Source organism: Megachile rotundata, chromosome 6 (genome assembly GCF_050947335.1).
Source record: "Megachile rotundata isolate GNS110a chromosome 6, iyMegRotu1, whole genome shotgun sequence".
Lineage (NCBI taxonomy): Eukaryota > Metazoa > Arthropoda > Insecta > Hymenoptera > Megachilidae > Megachile > Megachile rotundata.
The window spans coordinates 3,489,405-3,504,342 of record NC_134988.1 but is presented as its reverse complement, the minus strand read 5'-3'; positions in this window follow the sequence as shown (position 1 = coordinate 3,504,342).

Sequence of the window (14,938 nt, the reverse complement as noted above, 5' to 3'; positions counted from 1 at the left end):
GATCAAAAAGATCACTTACACATAGCAAATAAGGAAATCTGTGAAACAGATTTAACAAAATACTTCCACATTTTTCCAACAACGATATCATCTGTTTCACTCCAATTGTACCATATATTGTAATTCTTACTTACAGATAATTACTTAAAATTAAAACTTACTTAGTTAAAATTAAAATATATTCGCTCTGTCGTTTAACACTAATCGTAAAAAGCGGCGTCAAATGACCCTTTTTAAAATTTATTGCAAAATTGTCCATTCATTGTTACTGTCCAGAGCACGAGAGAAAAGTAGCGGGACGGGAACGGGGCTAGAGGGACGAAAAGAGCATCGCAGTGGTCGGATTGTAACGTTGCCGCCTATTGTCACACGCATTTTCGGCAACAACACGCTATTTGTCGAGGCGCACACATACATTAATCGGTCGCGTGACGCGGAGAGTGGGTCAGATATATGTAGAACAAGCGAGACAGAACGAGCGATACGTTGAGCGGCATTCCATTGTCGTAGTGTCCAAAAGTTTTACGCATCGCGTAAGAGGAAAAAGGTAGAGTTTTTTAACGTATAGTAGCAATATCTGTTTCTATACCTATGTAAAACCACACCATTACGGATGAACGGTGGAAGCTACGCGTGAGTCGAAAAGTGGGGATTAGGTGGTCCTAGCGGCCTACCCTCTTTGCCCCGTTACCGTCCCGCTACTTTTCTCTCGTGCTCTGAACAGTACTTCCTTCAATCATTTGACTTTCTGTAAATACTAATATAATCTAACTATTCAATTTCTTGTCTTCCGTTTTCCTCATAGTTTATTCTTTACCGTCAAAAATTCCGTACATATCTTACAAACCAAGAAGTATCATTTGATTACATACGGAATTTACGTGTTTTTCTACAGTTTTAAAGTGGAACCTTAGTTGTAAGCTCCGATACACTTTTCAAGTTGAAGTTTCGCCACATAATGGTTTATCTGGAAATGCAGTTTTCTCATACTTTAGGTTACTATATAACCAAAACATTATACCATAACAACTAATTAATTATATTTAATATGTTCTCGACGTGGCTTAGTTTTCATAAGTAGAATTATTCTGTATCCGGCCTGGCCGAACCGAGCTGCGGATGTGCTACTTCACCCGGTCAGGTATACGCAACAAACACCCCATTTCTAGACCCCGAGTTTACTACCCCTAAGAGTCCAATCTCCAAATAGACATGGCACCGGTCCACATCCCGGTGGGGATTTCCATGCCACCCTTAGTACCTGTGATAGCCAGAATGAATCTCAAGCAACGTTAGACAGGTCACCGTCGAGGGCGTGGCCCCGAAGGGCGCGTTTTCTCTACAGCACATCAATTTCTGCCGGTGACATCCATTGCTCAGAAACCTGAGATTGGGTAGCTCCGTAACGACAGTTTTATGGGTGAAAGTCGTACTGTCTGCATCACGGACTCGTCTCGGATACTAGAGTGACTGGGTCCATCACTCCGGCACCTCAGCGACGGCCGTGCATTCACCCGATGCACAATCCTACGTAAATAGGACTTCTCCTACGGCGTTTGATGGGGAACCGCCGAAGGCACTCATCGCAACACCTCTTCCACGCAAATCTGCACACCAAAGGCATCCGTTACCCAGACGTTCTGAGTTTGGGCAGCATCGAGGCGGCTTTTTAGGGTAAGCGGTGCATGTTCTTCAGGATCTCGTCTCAGATACTAGGACAAGCCCCGACACCTCAAACGATGGCCCCATCACGAAAACCCTTGGGGTCGAGTCGAGATGGCGCCCAATACTCTCCACTCAACTCTACCACACATACTTACCAAAGGCGGTTGCACTTTGCCCAGATTCCTGGGATCACGCAACACCATGCGCAATGATTCTATGGCCCATAGCAGTGTGGTCTGGCCGTGGACCCGAGTTTTTATAAGTAATACATTGCATTGAATATTTGAAAAAAATAACTGCAATGGACATGCTAACACTTAGAAAAGCAAAATTAGTATTACTTGTTATGTACCAGCCAACGACCATACTAGTCAGGATATACCGGTTCTCGTGAATTCGACACCAACCTTCGAGCAGGAAGGACGTGCACCCCTGCCATAAAGTTCAGCAGGCCAAAATTCGTTCTCTAGGACAGTGCTCGGATTTAGTTGCACTTTTCGGGCCGATTTCGGAGTAGACCCCTACCGTGCACCTACTCCCGCGCTAGACTGCCCACGTGACGCTGTGTGCCAGGAACGTCGTACGATAGATTTGTCGGGATACATCTGTGATTAAAAATTTTGCTTGCACTGTTAATAATTATTATTTTTACAGATTATTAAAGTTATTAATACTATGTTTACATTAATAAACATCTTCTATACACATATACATATAATAAGAATAATACATGTTATAATAATTACAATTTTGTCAATAGTTTTCCATATCACCCAAGAGGTACTACTGTTGATGCGGTTAAAGATACATTGAAGTCTATGGGAGAGAGTTAGGTTAGGTTGGGTTAGGTTAGGTTAGAGAGGTACCCATGGGAGTCGTGGCGAGCGCACGTGTTTGGGGGTCGCTCCGCGTTAAAATCCAGTTTTGGTGGGAAAAAGTGGTAAAAGTGTGGTAAATAATGTTGTGAAGTGAGGGGAAACCGCGGGGGAAGTGAGCGGTGAAATTTTGTGAAAATCGGAAGTAGAATAGTGAAGTTATAAATAAAAAACGAAATTTCGGTAATGGCGACCTCCACGCGACGCGAGGGAAAACATGGGGTGCAAACCAATGAGTAATCGAAAGCGAGGAAACGAGTGTTCGGACCGACCGCGGAATAAAATAAATATGTGCGCGACTTAAATACGATTATTTTTATATATCGCGAGTGAAAATAGTGCAATTTAAGGGTGAAAGTTGCCCTCGAAGAAGGACTTGCGTGAACACGTGGTCGTGCGACATGTAGAAGTTGCGAGAGAAAGTCGTAGAAATTAGATTAATTAATTATAATGTAAATGTCATTAGGGATTTAGAGTGCGGGAAAGGGCGAATGAGGCATACTGAATGCATGCGGTGATTAGTTTTGGCTATTTTTGTATTTTCATGACTTGATAGTAAATAAATAATGGCGTCGGTCAAGCATGCTTCGATATATCGTACGAACACGTGGGCATCTCCGCGCGAGAGAAAGCGTAGAGCGTAAAGGCCGGTTCGCAAACATCCAGCATGGCGGGAAAAGGGTCGTTGCAGGCGCATGGAGAGCGGCCCTTAAGGACGAAGCCTAAAGGCGAAGCGAAGGCACGCGGCAACAAGTAAGATGGCGGAGGAAGGATCGCCGCAAGCGCATGGAGAGCTGCCTTCAGGGACGAAGCCTATGGGCGAAGCGGAGGCACGCGGCAACAAGCAAGATGGCGGAGACATGGCGCGTTTTTCAAATGGTAAGCGGATTGGTTGAAGCAAGAAGACAAGGAGGAGGAGAAGAGGAAGAGGCGAGACGACACGGAACGAAGTGAAGGAAGGAAGAAATAAATAAATAAATTAATTAATTAATTAATGAAGTGAAGTGAATGAGATTAATAATGATAATAATAATAATAATAATAATATTAATTAGTTCATAATTAACGAATAAATTATTATAAATAGTGAAGTGATTAGTAGGTTAATAAATAAATAAATAATTAATAATTAACAGATAGGCAACTAACTCGGTGTAGTGTTAGGAAAGTGTTGTGAGAGTGCAGTGAAGTGCTAGGAGTGTTGCGGGTACAGGGGAATATACGTGACCACGTGCGCGAGTGCAGAGGAACAGTGCAAAGCAGGAAAATGACGGAAAAGTGTTGGAAGAACTGCGGAAAACGCTCCAGCACTCTGGAAACTCCGAAGACACAACGATGGTGGAGAAAAGGGGCCGCATTGAGAATATCCAGAATATCCAGCATGGCGAGGGAAGGAACGCTGCAAACACTTGGAGAGCGGCCCTAAAGGGTGAAGCAAAAGGATGCAGCAACAAGCAAGACGGCGGAGGCACGGCGCGCTTTTCAAACGGCAAGAGGAGGGGAAGAAGCAAGAGGACAGCGAGAGGGAGAAGAGGAAGAGCAGGAGTAGAAGAAGCGGCGAAACAAAATAGACACGACCGATCAAACGACTCAAACCCGCAAGGGAGGAAACCGGTGTTAGCCTGGTCATAGCACCATTAGGGGGCACAAAACGGGGACCGACTGAGCGGGGGAGAGGAGGGAGAGAGGTCAATTGAGCAAAGCACCCTTCTGATCAACTGTTGATTCAACTAGGGACCCAGTCGTCAGCCTGGTCATGGCACCATTAGGGGGCGACAATGGGGACCGAGTGGGATCGGCGGGAGAGAAGAAGGAGAAAACAAGACACGATCGATCGAACGACTCAAACTTGCAAAGGAGGAAACCGGTGTCAGCCTGGTCATAGCACCATTAGGGGGCGACAACGGGGACCGAATGGAATCGACAGGAGACAGGAAGGAGAAATTTTTACCGAGAGCAATGGGCTCATGTAGCGTTGTGGAAGAAGACTGGGGTGAAATAGGTAAACGCGGGGGAATTAAAACTAGAAATTACACTTAGGTGGGAAATGGTGGGGAGAGGTCGCGGTTTTTTGCCGTATGTTCGAGCCCACCGGGAGGCGGCGCCGAGGGGGCGTTACAAGGTCTGCTGGAGGTCAGCGCATTTTGCCCGGGAGCCTCCCCTAGACCTTGACGCAGCCCCTAGGACCAAAACCCTTTGGCTGAGAGCATCCATTCCCCACACATGGAACACATACGCGGGGGGAGGGGGGCAGTCTTTCTTCCACAACAGCGAGCGATGGCCTAGCGCAGGGGGACTATATCCATCGACAGGAAAGCCTGCCGGGTCGCCGCCACCCTCCGCCCTTGTGGCAGGACCGGGAGACAGTTTTAGTGGGTATGCGCCGAAACCGTCCCTCTTCTAGGGGCGCTGGAAGCGTGAGTCTTTTCATACTACCTGGGATATCTTCCCAGGTGTCCGTAATAGGATTTCTGTCTTCCTTCAACAAAAAAAAAAGTTATGGCAGAGAGGACGGACGTAGCGGAGCGGTCATGCAAAACCCGGTCCCATCATCTCACGCGACTATTGTACAAAAGGAAAAATCAAACAAGCCACCTACTATAATAGTGCACGAGGAAGAGCAAAAGGTAACCTACCGGTTGCTTCTAGACTCGTTAAATTTAAGAAACTTTAGTATTAAAAGAATATCCGCGACAAAGCACCATGTGCAGCTAGATACCCTTGTAGATTATAGTAAAGCGTTAGAGTTATTTAAGAATAGGCATATTAAGTTTTATACATACACCCCAAAAGCGTTAAAGCCGCAAAATGTTTTGTTGAAAGGCCTCGATCAAGGCCCTGGAAGAGATCCTACAGGATCTCCAAAACAAAAACATTAGAAGGTGAGCCATTTTGTAACCTATAGGTCAAAACGGGAAAACTAGGACGCTCCCTTTCTTTTTAATACAAATCACGCCGAATAGTAATTTAAACGCGCTAACACGAACTCAATTCGTTTTACACCAAGTAGTGTCCTGGGAAAGACTAGTAAAGCGAAATCCTTTAACGTGAACTAGATGGCAGAGGGAGGGTCATACGGTCAGCAATTGTAATTTAGATTTTAGATGCTTCAAGTATGCTGATAAAAATGATCCGGGAAGCATAAATTTAACAAGGAGGAAAGAGTAGAGCAGGCTTTGTTGTTCTGTGTTAGATGCCAAAGCCACGGGCATCCAGCGTCGTACAAAGGCTGCCCCAAAATCCAAGAGTTTAGAGCAAGGACGAAGGTATTGGAAAGGAAAAAGTTATAGGAAGTGCAACTTAAACAGAACAGATTTAAGACTATAATCGAGGGTAATGGCGTTAGGCCCAGGTTTAATTTTGCCGACGCGGTAAGGAGTCCTTCTAAGGGCCCTCCGATTGTTACCCCAAATAATTTGTCGCAGGTAGACAGTAATTATATGCCAAGCGTAGGGACCTGTGTCCAGATCCCGGCCACACTAGAAGAGCTGTTTGTTGACCTAAAATCGTTAATGTGACGCAAGTCAACAGTGTGGAGACCAAGATTGGAGCCAATGCAAGGAAGTTCGAGGAGCTGCACAGGGCATTTTACGGCTTTAACTATCCTAATGTTTGCATGGAGATTTACAAAAATGTCTCAACTTAGTAGAATAAAAATAATTTCAGCAAATGTCAACTCGGTAGTATCAAATGAGAGGAGATATAATATTTAATTTAATTAACACAGAAAAACCGGATATTCTCCTCCTTAACGAGACCAAACTTAAATCACAGCATAGACTTAAATTTAGGGGTTTTGATCTCATAAGAAGAGACCAGAGGTAGCGACAATGGAGGGGGTGTAGCTGTGCTGGTTAGGAACTCTCTAAAGCGCGAAATGGTTTACCTCCCTAAAGACCTAAAAATCATTGAACAAATTATTATCATTAAAATCGGAATAACAAATGGAAAAAATTTATACATAATTTCAGTTTATGCACCGGCATCACAAGCGGATCTGTTCATAGATGAGCTAAATTATTTATTCAGTATCTTGGACTTGAGTAACCCTAATAATTTTTATTTATTAGCTGGTGACTTCAATGCCAAACATCTAGCATGGAATAATAGCGTTCTTAATGGCAGAAGGAGGGCATTGAATAACTGGATCGACGCTCATTCCACCCTCTATAAAATTTAATTACTGACTACCGTAACTCCCACTTTTCCCAGAAGTAATGCTCACATAGATATAGGACTGATTGACAGTAGACTGCAGACAGCCAACTCTATAGGCAATACTAGTATCCCGACCATAGACATTGTGACCATCGTGCAATATGTATTGAATTTTATTTACCCTTTTTGAGGAACAACTTACCTTTTACAACACCAAGTCATCCGTTGAACTATGCTAAGGTGGCCTGGAATAAATTCCGAGATGACCTAACGGCTAACTGGACAGTAGAAATCCCACTAGACAGAAATATTACGAACAAGGACATTGACACCTTTTTATATGAACTAGACACATTAATCTGACAAAACAGTAAACAGAACGTTTCTACCTTTCCCGACTACAACTCTACAGACTTATATAATAATTCTCGAGTATTATCGAGTATTATAATAGACTCCACTAAGCACCTTATTAAACAATACAAAACGAAAATCAAATTAGAGTTCCAGAAGTCAGTAAATAAATTCTGGAAAAGTGGGATTGAAAACAACCCATTCAATGGCCCGCAAATGTTCCCTCAGGTCAACGCTATATGTATTCAGAAAAAAAGAGTCGTGAGAGATACCTAAGCTTCTGGTTAAGGAAAGTAAGTTGGAATTGTTAAAGGAGACAAAAATTAATCCTAAGCAGCATTTTTGTAGCAATAGTAACAAATTAGTTATTGTAAAGGAGACTGAGAAACTGTACGTGCTAGCTGTAAGTTTTGCTGCGCCAAATTCGGGTAACAACGACTTGGGGAAACCACGTTTAAATGAAATCATAGAAAGGGAGTACGCATCGTTTATGGATGGTTTAAGGTCAGATATGGCAAATAATGCACATCTGGAGGCTTTCTCTCCTGAAAATAGAGCGAGTAACCCGGTGTCGGAATCGCTTGGGAATTATTTTACATCGCTGGGTTATACTAGAACCCTTTCTAAAAAGCTAAATAATAAAAAGTCCACGGGTACAGACAAAATTTCTAATGTTGTGCTGAAAAATCTCCCAAATTGTATTAAAGATTCTTACAGCGTTTTATTCAATCATTGTCTCAATAATTGTTATTTTCCTGAAGCATGGAAACTAGTAAAGGTAATTCCAATCAAAAAGAAAGGAAAGGATCCTTCTGATCCTAATAACTACAGGCCGATAAGTCTGTTACCTAATATTTCCAAAGTCTTTGAACTATTAGTTAAGAAGAACTTTGAAAACTTTCTTGAGGACAACGCTATCATTCCGGAAACGCAGTTCGGGTTTAGGTATAAGCATAGCAGAATAATAGTGTGGCCTCGTGTCTGGTCAATATTGAAAAAGCGTTTGACATTGTATGGAATAAAGATTTAATATTTAAATTGATAAAGAAGAAATGTCCACCACATATAATAAAAATGATCACGAACATGATACATGGCAAAAAGTTCTACATAGAGTGTAATGACGTCAGATCTGACCTTACGTTGCACATAATCAATGGGTTACAGCAAGGGACGGTTATGGCACCTATGTTGTTTCACTTTTACAATGCGGAATTACCCAACCTCTTCGATATCCCTTCTTTCATAGAATTATGAAAACAATAGATCATGTACATAAAAGCGAAGAATGTCAAACAATTACAAGAACAGTTACAAAAGTTATACAACCAGATCCAGGAATATAAAACTTGGAAACTAAAAATAAATCCCACAAAATGCGAAACAATACTCTTTAGGGAAAAAATCAAATATCAATCCCATACATTTAGAAATCAATATAAGAACTTTCAGCTAGTAGCAGACGGAAATATTATTCCGCATAGAAAAATTGTTAAATACTTAGGTATAAATTTGGATGAATTGCTCTATCTAAATAAGCATGTGCAGATTGAATTGGATAAAGCAAGGAAGGCTTTCCACAACCATAACAGGCTTTTCCTGGCACCCAGTCTGAACAAGAAAGTCAAAATAATATGTTATCAATATGTTATCTGCCCTATATGGTTTAATATGAGCCCACCCATCATAGAGAAGATGCGAGCGTTCGAGAGAAAGCGTTTAAGACTTTGTACGGGATTATTCAGAAGTAGGGAGACTAACTTCAAGCATTACGTTAGCATAAAGAAATTATATAATGCGACAGGGATACCTCGAATTGATTCATTTATGGTGCAGTTAACAAGAAATTATTTCGCTAATATTAGAAAGATTAGTTCGAACCCCCTAATTAGCAGTTCGTTATACCCACACGACAACTTCCACGAGCGTACACTAGAGACGGGTTTATCCCTCCAGAAGCATTTCCATTCTTGGATAAAACAGGGAGGATTGTAGACAAGCATAATGTGCCTGTAATCTATCATGTGTGGCGAACTGCCAATAATAAAAAAGTATTGTACGAATCGCATATAGATTCTAGAAACACGGCATGTAAAATAGTGTATAATACTACTGTTGGTAATGTAATATTGCAAAGTTGACAATCCAGGCCGATCGCGTTTTGTTTTTTCTGCGGGACGACGCGCTGCCGATTTCCGCGCTCGTTCACTTCGTTGCAACTCGTGCATGCGGTAACTATGTTCTGAATATATTATACGTTAATATGAGTCTGGAGTTATTTCACTACCCCGCTAATAACTACGATTCCGGATAACAATATATTTGGAAACAGAATATTAAGAAAAGACAATTACTGGTGGTTAGAGAACGGTGACCAAAGAATGATCCAAAGAGATAATCTTGAGTGTTATTTGAGCGTATGTATTGTAAATATGTATATATGTACATAGTGATCTTAGGCTAAGTTTATTAAGTATAAGGTGATTGACAGAAGTTGAATGAAGTATGTGTTTATATTAGATTTAAGTTAGTTATATTTTTCCCTAAGGGTACGGGTGAAAATTGTTTATTTAGTCGCGTTTTGACCAGCTTTCGGGGTTTTTAGCGGCTAAATTGAGCTAAACACATAATGTAGACCAATAGTCTAGTTAGGGTGTAGATGATTTCGATCAAATTTATTAAAAAGAAATGTGATAATGAAGAGGGCGAGAGTTGTGCTGACAACCAGGCCCCCGAGTGCAATAGCGATAGAAAGGTGGATTGTTCATCTCATAACATTGTACTGTGTCATTGACATTGTCATGTCATTGTGCTGTGTATGTTATTTATTAGTATAAAGCATTCTCTCTGTAAGTGAGAGAATAAACGACGGTAAATATGCCGATGGAGGGAGCCAGCTCCGATGACCTTGACCTTGACATATGTTGTCTAGGTCACCCTCCTGAGTGACCTGCAGAAGGTTTTAGCCGTCGCTCGTTTTTTATTAAAAAGTTATTAACAAAAGAAGTTTGACAAGTATAGCAGTCATTTTGGGCGTATCCCGATTGGACACGTAACGATTGGACACGCACGATCGGACACCGCACAGTTTTCATACACTCACACACTGACATAGGTTAGGGTTAGATCTTGTAGCGGGGCAGCCCCCCCCCCCCCCCCCCCAGTACACTCAATCACTCAATCAAACCCCAGTACACTTTTTTCGGTAAAACAGAGCATATGTACAGTGTGTGTATAGACAGTATACGTGTAGACGGAGGTGGGTGGAATGGATATAGGTTTTTTTAAGTACACACGTATACACTTTCTATGCGAGGTGCCACACGGGTTTACACCTTCCCACTCACACCAGAAAATTGGTGTGGATAGGCTTACATTTTTCTCGGGGAGGAGGTGCAGGAAGAGTGGCGGACTTCCCCCGTCCAGCCCGTCCCCCGCCCAAGCATTTACTTAACGCGTTGAGCGCCACGTCAGCCATCGGTGGCTGACACTAGACTTTCCGTTTAGGCCGCGTCACCCATCGGTGGCTGATAGCGTGTAACATGGGAACTATAAAATTTACACTATTTTACGGAATTACAGAAAATTTATTTAAAATTTACTTAATTTGGTTCTGCTCGGTGGAATGTTTTCTTTGTCACAACTTGTAAGATGGACTGCTAATTTTTTCCGAAATTCGGCGGCCTGAACGGGATTGTCTTAGAAATACGCGTGGCGCTCAACGTGTTAAATATGCAAATATGCTAGTAATTTTCTAACTTCTTTTGTTAATAACTTTTTAATAAGAAACGAGCGACGGCTATGTAGGAACGGGGTGCGGGATGGCAAATAAAAGGAATTATCCGATGAAGTAAATGGGTAATTCTATTTCGCTACCGTATACAAAAATTTCAAATTCGCTATGATCGCTATTATCGCTATTACCGTTTCGCTGTATTCGCATTCGCTTTTTTCCACCTCCCCTTCAATGCAGTCGAATATTTTGTCTTCAGTTGCCCATGTCCATTCCCAATTGGTTTAGGCAATCTACGTGACGGTTATGGGGAAGTCCTTTTGTAAGTACATCAACTGGCATTTCTTCTATTGGTAGGTATTCTAGTTTTAAAATTCTTCTATCTACATTTTCGCGTACGAAAAAATGTCGTACGTCCATATGTTTAGATCTTGAATGTTTTGGATTACTTTTTATTTGACTCAATGTACTCTGAAAATCATTATATAGCATTATCGTCTTATATGGTATTCCTATCGAGTTTAAGAAACCTTGCCAGAATAAAGCGTCCTTCGTAGCTTCAGATATAGCCATATATTCAGCTTCTGTTGTAGACAGTGCGATTGTTTTCTGCTTCCGAACTTCCCAGCTGATCGGACACGACGAAAATATGAAAGCATACCCTGTAAATGATCGTCTATCCAAAAAAATTGGATGCCCAATCTGCATCCGTTACTCCGCAAAGTTCTCATCCATCCCTGTTGTATGTTAATTTGTAATCCTTCGTTCCTTTGAGATATCGGAGAATTCTCTTTGCTGCATTCCAGTGGCTGTAATCATATCTAGAATTAAACTGACTTAGAAAATTAACTGAATATGATATGTCAAGACACGTGGAGACGGCTAGGTATAACAGGCCACCAATTAAACTTTGATAAGGCAATTTGGCCATAATATTTGTGTCACATTTCTCTGGTCGTGTCAAATTAGATCGTGGCTCAATAGGAGTTTTTGCTACTTTACAGTCAATCATACCAAATTTTTCCCTGATAAACCATTTTTAACTTTTTGTATCCAATTTGGATTATTTGATGCAATTAGTATGTCATCAACATATATCGTCAGGTATAAGGTATAGGTTTCATCATACATACAAAAGAAACAGGGTTCATGGGTTGAATGTTTTAACCCTAGTTTCGTCAATTCACCTTTAATTCATTTATGCCATTGTACTCCTGACTGTTTTAAACCGTAAAGTGACCGTTTTAGCAAACACACGCAATCTGGATTATTTTTTAAATTTTTTAACCATCTTGTTGGGGCAATATCGCTCGTAACGAAAACCGCGTGGAGTCGGATATTGTTTCCGAGAAAATAAACGATTGTTTTTGCCGGACTTCCGACGGAACAATAAACTTATGTATTTTAAACGAAAAAAGAACCGTACATTTGTCAAAAGTATTAAATATAAATCGCACAATACACACACAAATCAAAAATGTCTTTTAACTTAACTAAGTAACTTATTAAATACAAAGAGAAAAGACTCCGAAGCAGTACGTTTTACTGTTCGTCTAGTTGATCGCGAGGATATCTCAAAACCGAAAAAGAGCAATATTGTTTCGTTTGCCGAAGATGATGATTACAATTCGGAACGACAAGTAAGTTAACCGTCGCGGGACAAAACATATATTGTTGGAGGCTACCGCCGCCCCCCTGCGTCACCCTCGCCTAGAGGCCTTACAGTCGCGCGAGCTGACGAGCGAGCGAGACAGAACGCGCATTCGAAAACATTTCGACCGTTTCTGGAACACATCTTCCAACCGTTTCAGTGATTTTTGGATCCTTAATTGTCTTATTACTGACACCAACGGGTTTAAAATCAATTCTTTTATTCAAAACATGTTCTAACTGAATGGGGAATTAGATGCACCTGATTCTCCTTTAGAGTAGTAACTCTGTTGATTGTTATCTCCTTTATAATTTTGGAATCCTCTTTGGTAATTCCCTCTCTGTTGAGAATTTTGTATTTCTTTTTGAGGATAATTATGACCTTTTGCAAACATTACCTTTTGGTCATCTTCGTGGTACGTCAAATTCTTTCTTAAGTCTGAATCTTCTATAATTTTAATCTTCATGTTCTCAGGTGTGGGGATGTCATCTCTGGCAGTCATTGCTCGTTGGTATGCATCGAACGATTCTGAGAGGCTACATAACATTAATATTGATAATAATTCATCATTAATTTTTATACCTATTTCTTCAAGTTTATCCACAGTTTCCATAAATAGGTCCAAATGTTCATGGAGATCTTCTCTTTCTGTTACTTTATGTGTTACAATCTTCCTCAGTAACATTATTTTTCGGGCAGGGCCTTTAGATTGAAAATGTGCCTTGAGAGCCATCCACGCTTCTCTCGAGTTTGTGCATCTTTTAACGTGTTTCAATTCCGATTTTTCGATGCTTAGAATTATTTCAGAGAGCGCTTTCTCATCTTGCTTTTTCCATGCGGGAATTGCCTGTACATCTACTGGTTTCGGCGTTGAACCATTTATGTATGTAAAGAAAGTATACTTTCTTTATTTTGGAATTGCGCGCACTTCAAGCGGTAAAGCACGTGGGACAGAGCACGCGGTATAGCACGTGGGAGAGCGCGTGGGGAAAAAGTCGTGGAATATATTAGAGGAAATAAAGACGATAATAGAGAACTTAGATTGTCGTTTCCGTATTTTAGAGAAACACACTCTAGTTTTATTAGTGTTCACCCAGTCGAATAACCTTATAAAACGACAATCATTGTTTACAATGATGAAGAAATTGCAATTTGCATTTAAACTGGTGACATCACCAAAGGAGAAAAAAACAAGTGTGCTGGCCATAACCTCAATTAAAACAGAGGAGGACAAGGAATATGTGTTGCCACAAAAAAACATGTTTGTAAGTGAACATGAGGAATTAACAAAAACAGATGTCTATAAAAGGGTAAAGAAAAGTTTTACTCAAAGAGGCCAAGAGAGAACAGTATGGATTACACTAACAGAGGGAATGAAGAAGATATACTTTGATGAAGAAGGTAATATAATGTTTAATGATTTATATTTAGAAGAGATAGTAAAAACAGATGAAAAGGAATCCTCACAGAAGAAAGAAAGTCAATTTAATCTAAAACATATAGCAGAGAAATTTATGATTGAAAGATTTACATCGAGACATCCAAATGCAAAACAATGGCTTGAGACATTTGAAAAGGAATGTGAAAGATTCGAAATCAATGAAGATACTACAAAGATTGAGACATTAAGACTATTCCTGGACAAGTCATGTTTAGATTGGCACTCAGCAACCCTCACAATGCTGACGTTGGAAGCTGGGTGGCCTGATTGGAAAGACAGATTTTTGGAGTCATTTGCAGACAAAGGATGGAGTATGGGAATGTATGCAATAATTTACAAATATAAGGAAGGTTCTTTGACCGAATATGCTATGAGGAAGGAAAAGTTATTACTAGATATGGACAAAGATATTAGTACACGAACCCTAGTGATGCTTATAGTAGCAGGATTACCAAAATTTGCCAGAAATAAAATAGATAGGAAAAATTGCGCAAGCTCAACCGGATTATTACATGAAATTAGAAAATGTGAAAACCTAGTGAATAGAAACAGTTTTATACAAAGGAAAGAGGAAAGGCAAGATTATAGGAAAAAACTTGAAGAAAAAAAACCCTGTAGAAACTGTGAAAAACTAAACAAGGGGATTGTTTAGTATATTTGATATCATCCAGAGGATTCATGCTGGTTTAACAAGAAAAACAATAATGAAGCTAGAGTAATTGGAAGCAATTCAGTAATAGAGGTAGACCTAAATATGGAGACAAAAAACGAGGAAGCACACCATTGATTAAAATAAAAGCATTATTAGAGGACAAGTTGGAAGTAAACGGAACATATGATACAGGTTCCCAAGTCTCTCTAATAAATTCAAAGCTAGTCAAGATAACGAAGAAGTCAGAAGATGTAAATAAGGTATTCTTGAAGACAGTTAATGGTGTGACACATACAAAAGGTTTAGTAACCATAAAAATAAAAATTTTTGATATAGAAAAACAGGTGGATGTATTCATTGTAGAGAGAGATGACTTTGAAGACTTTCTCATAGGATTAGACATTATAAA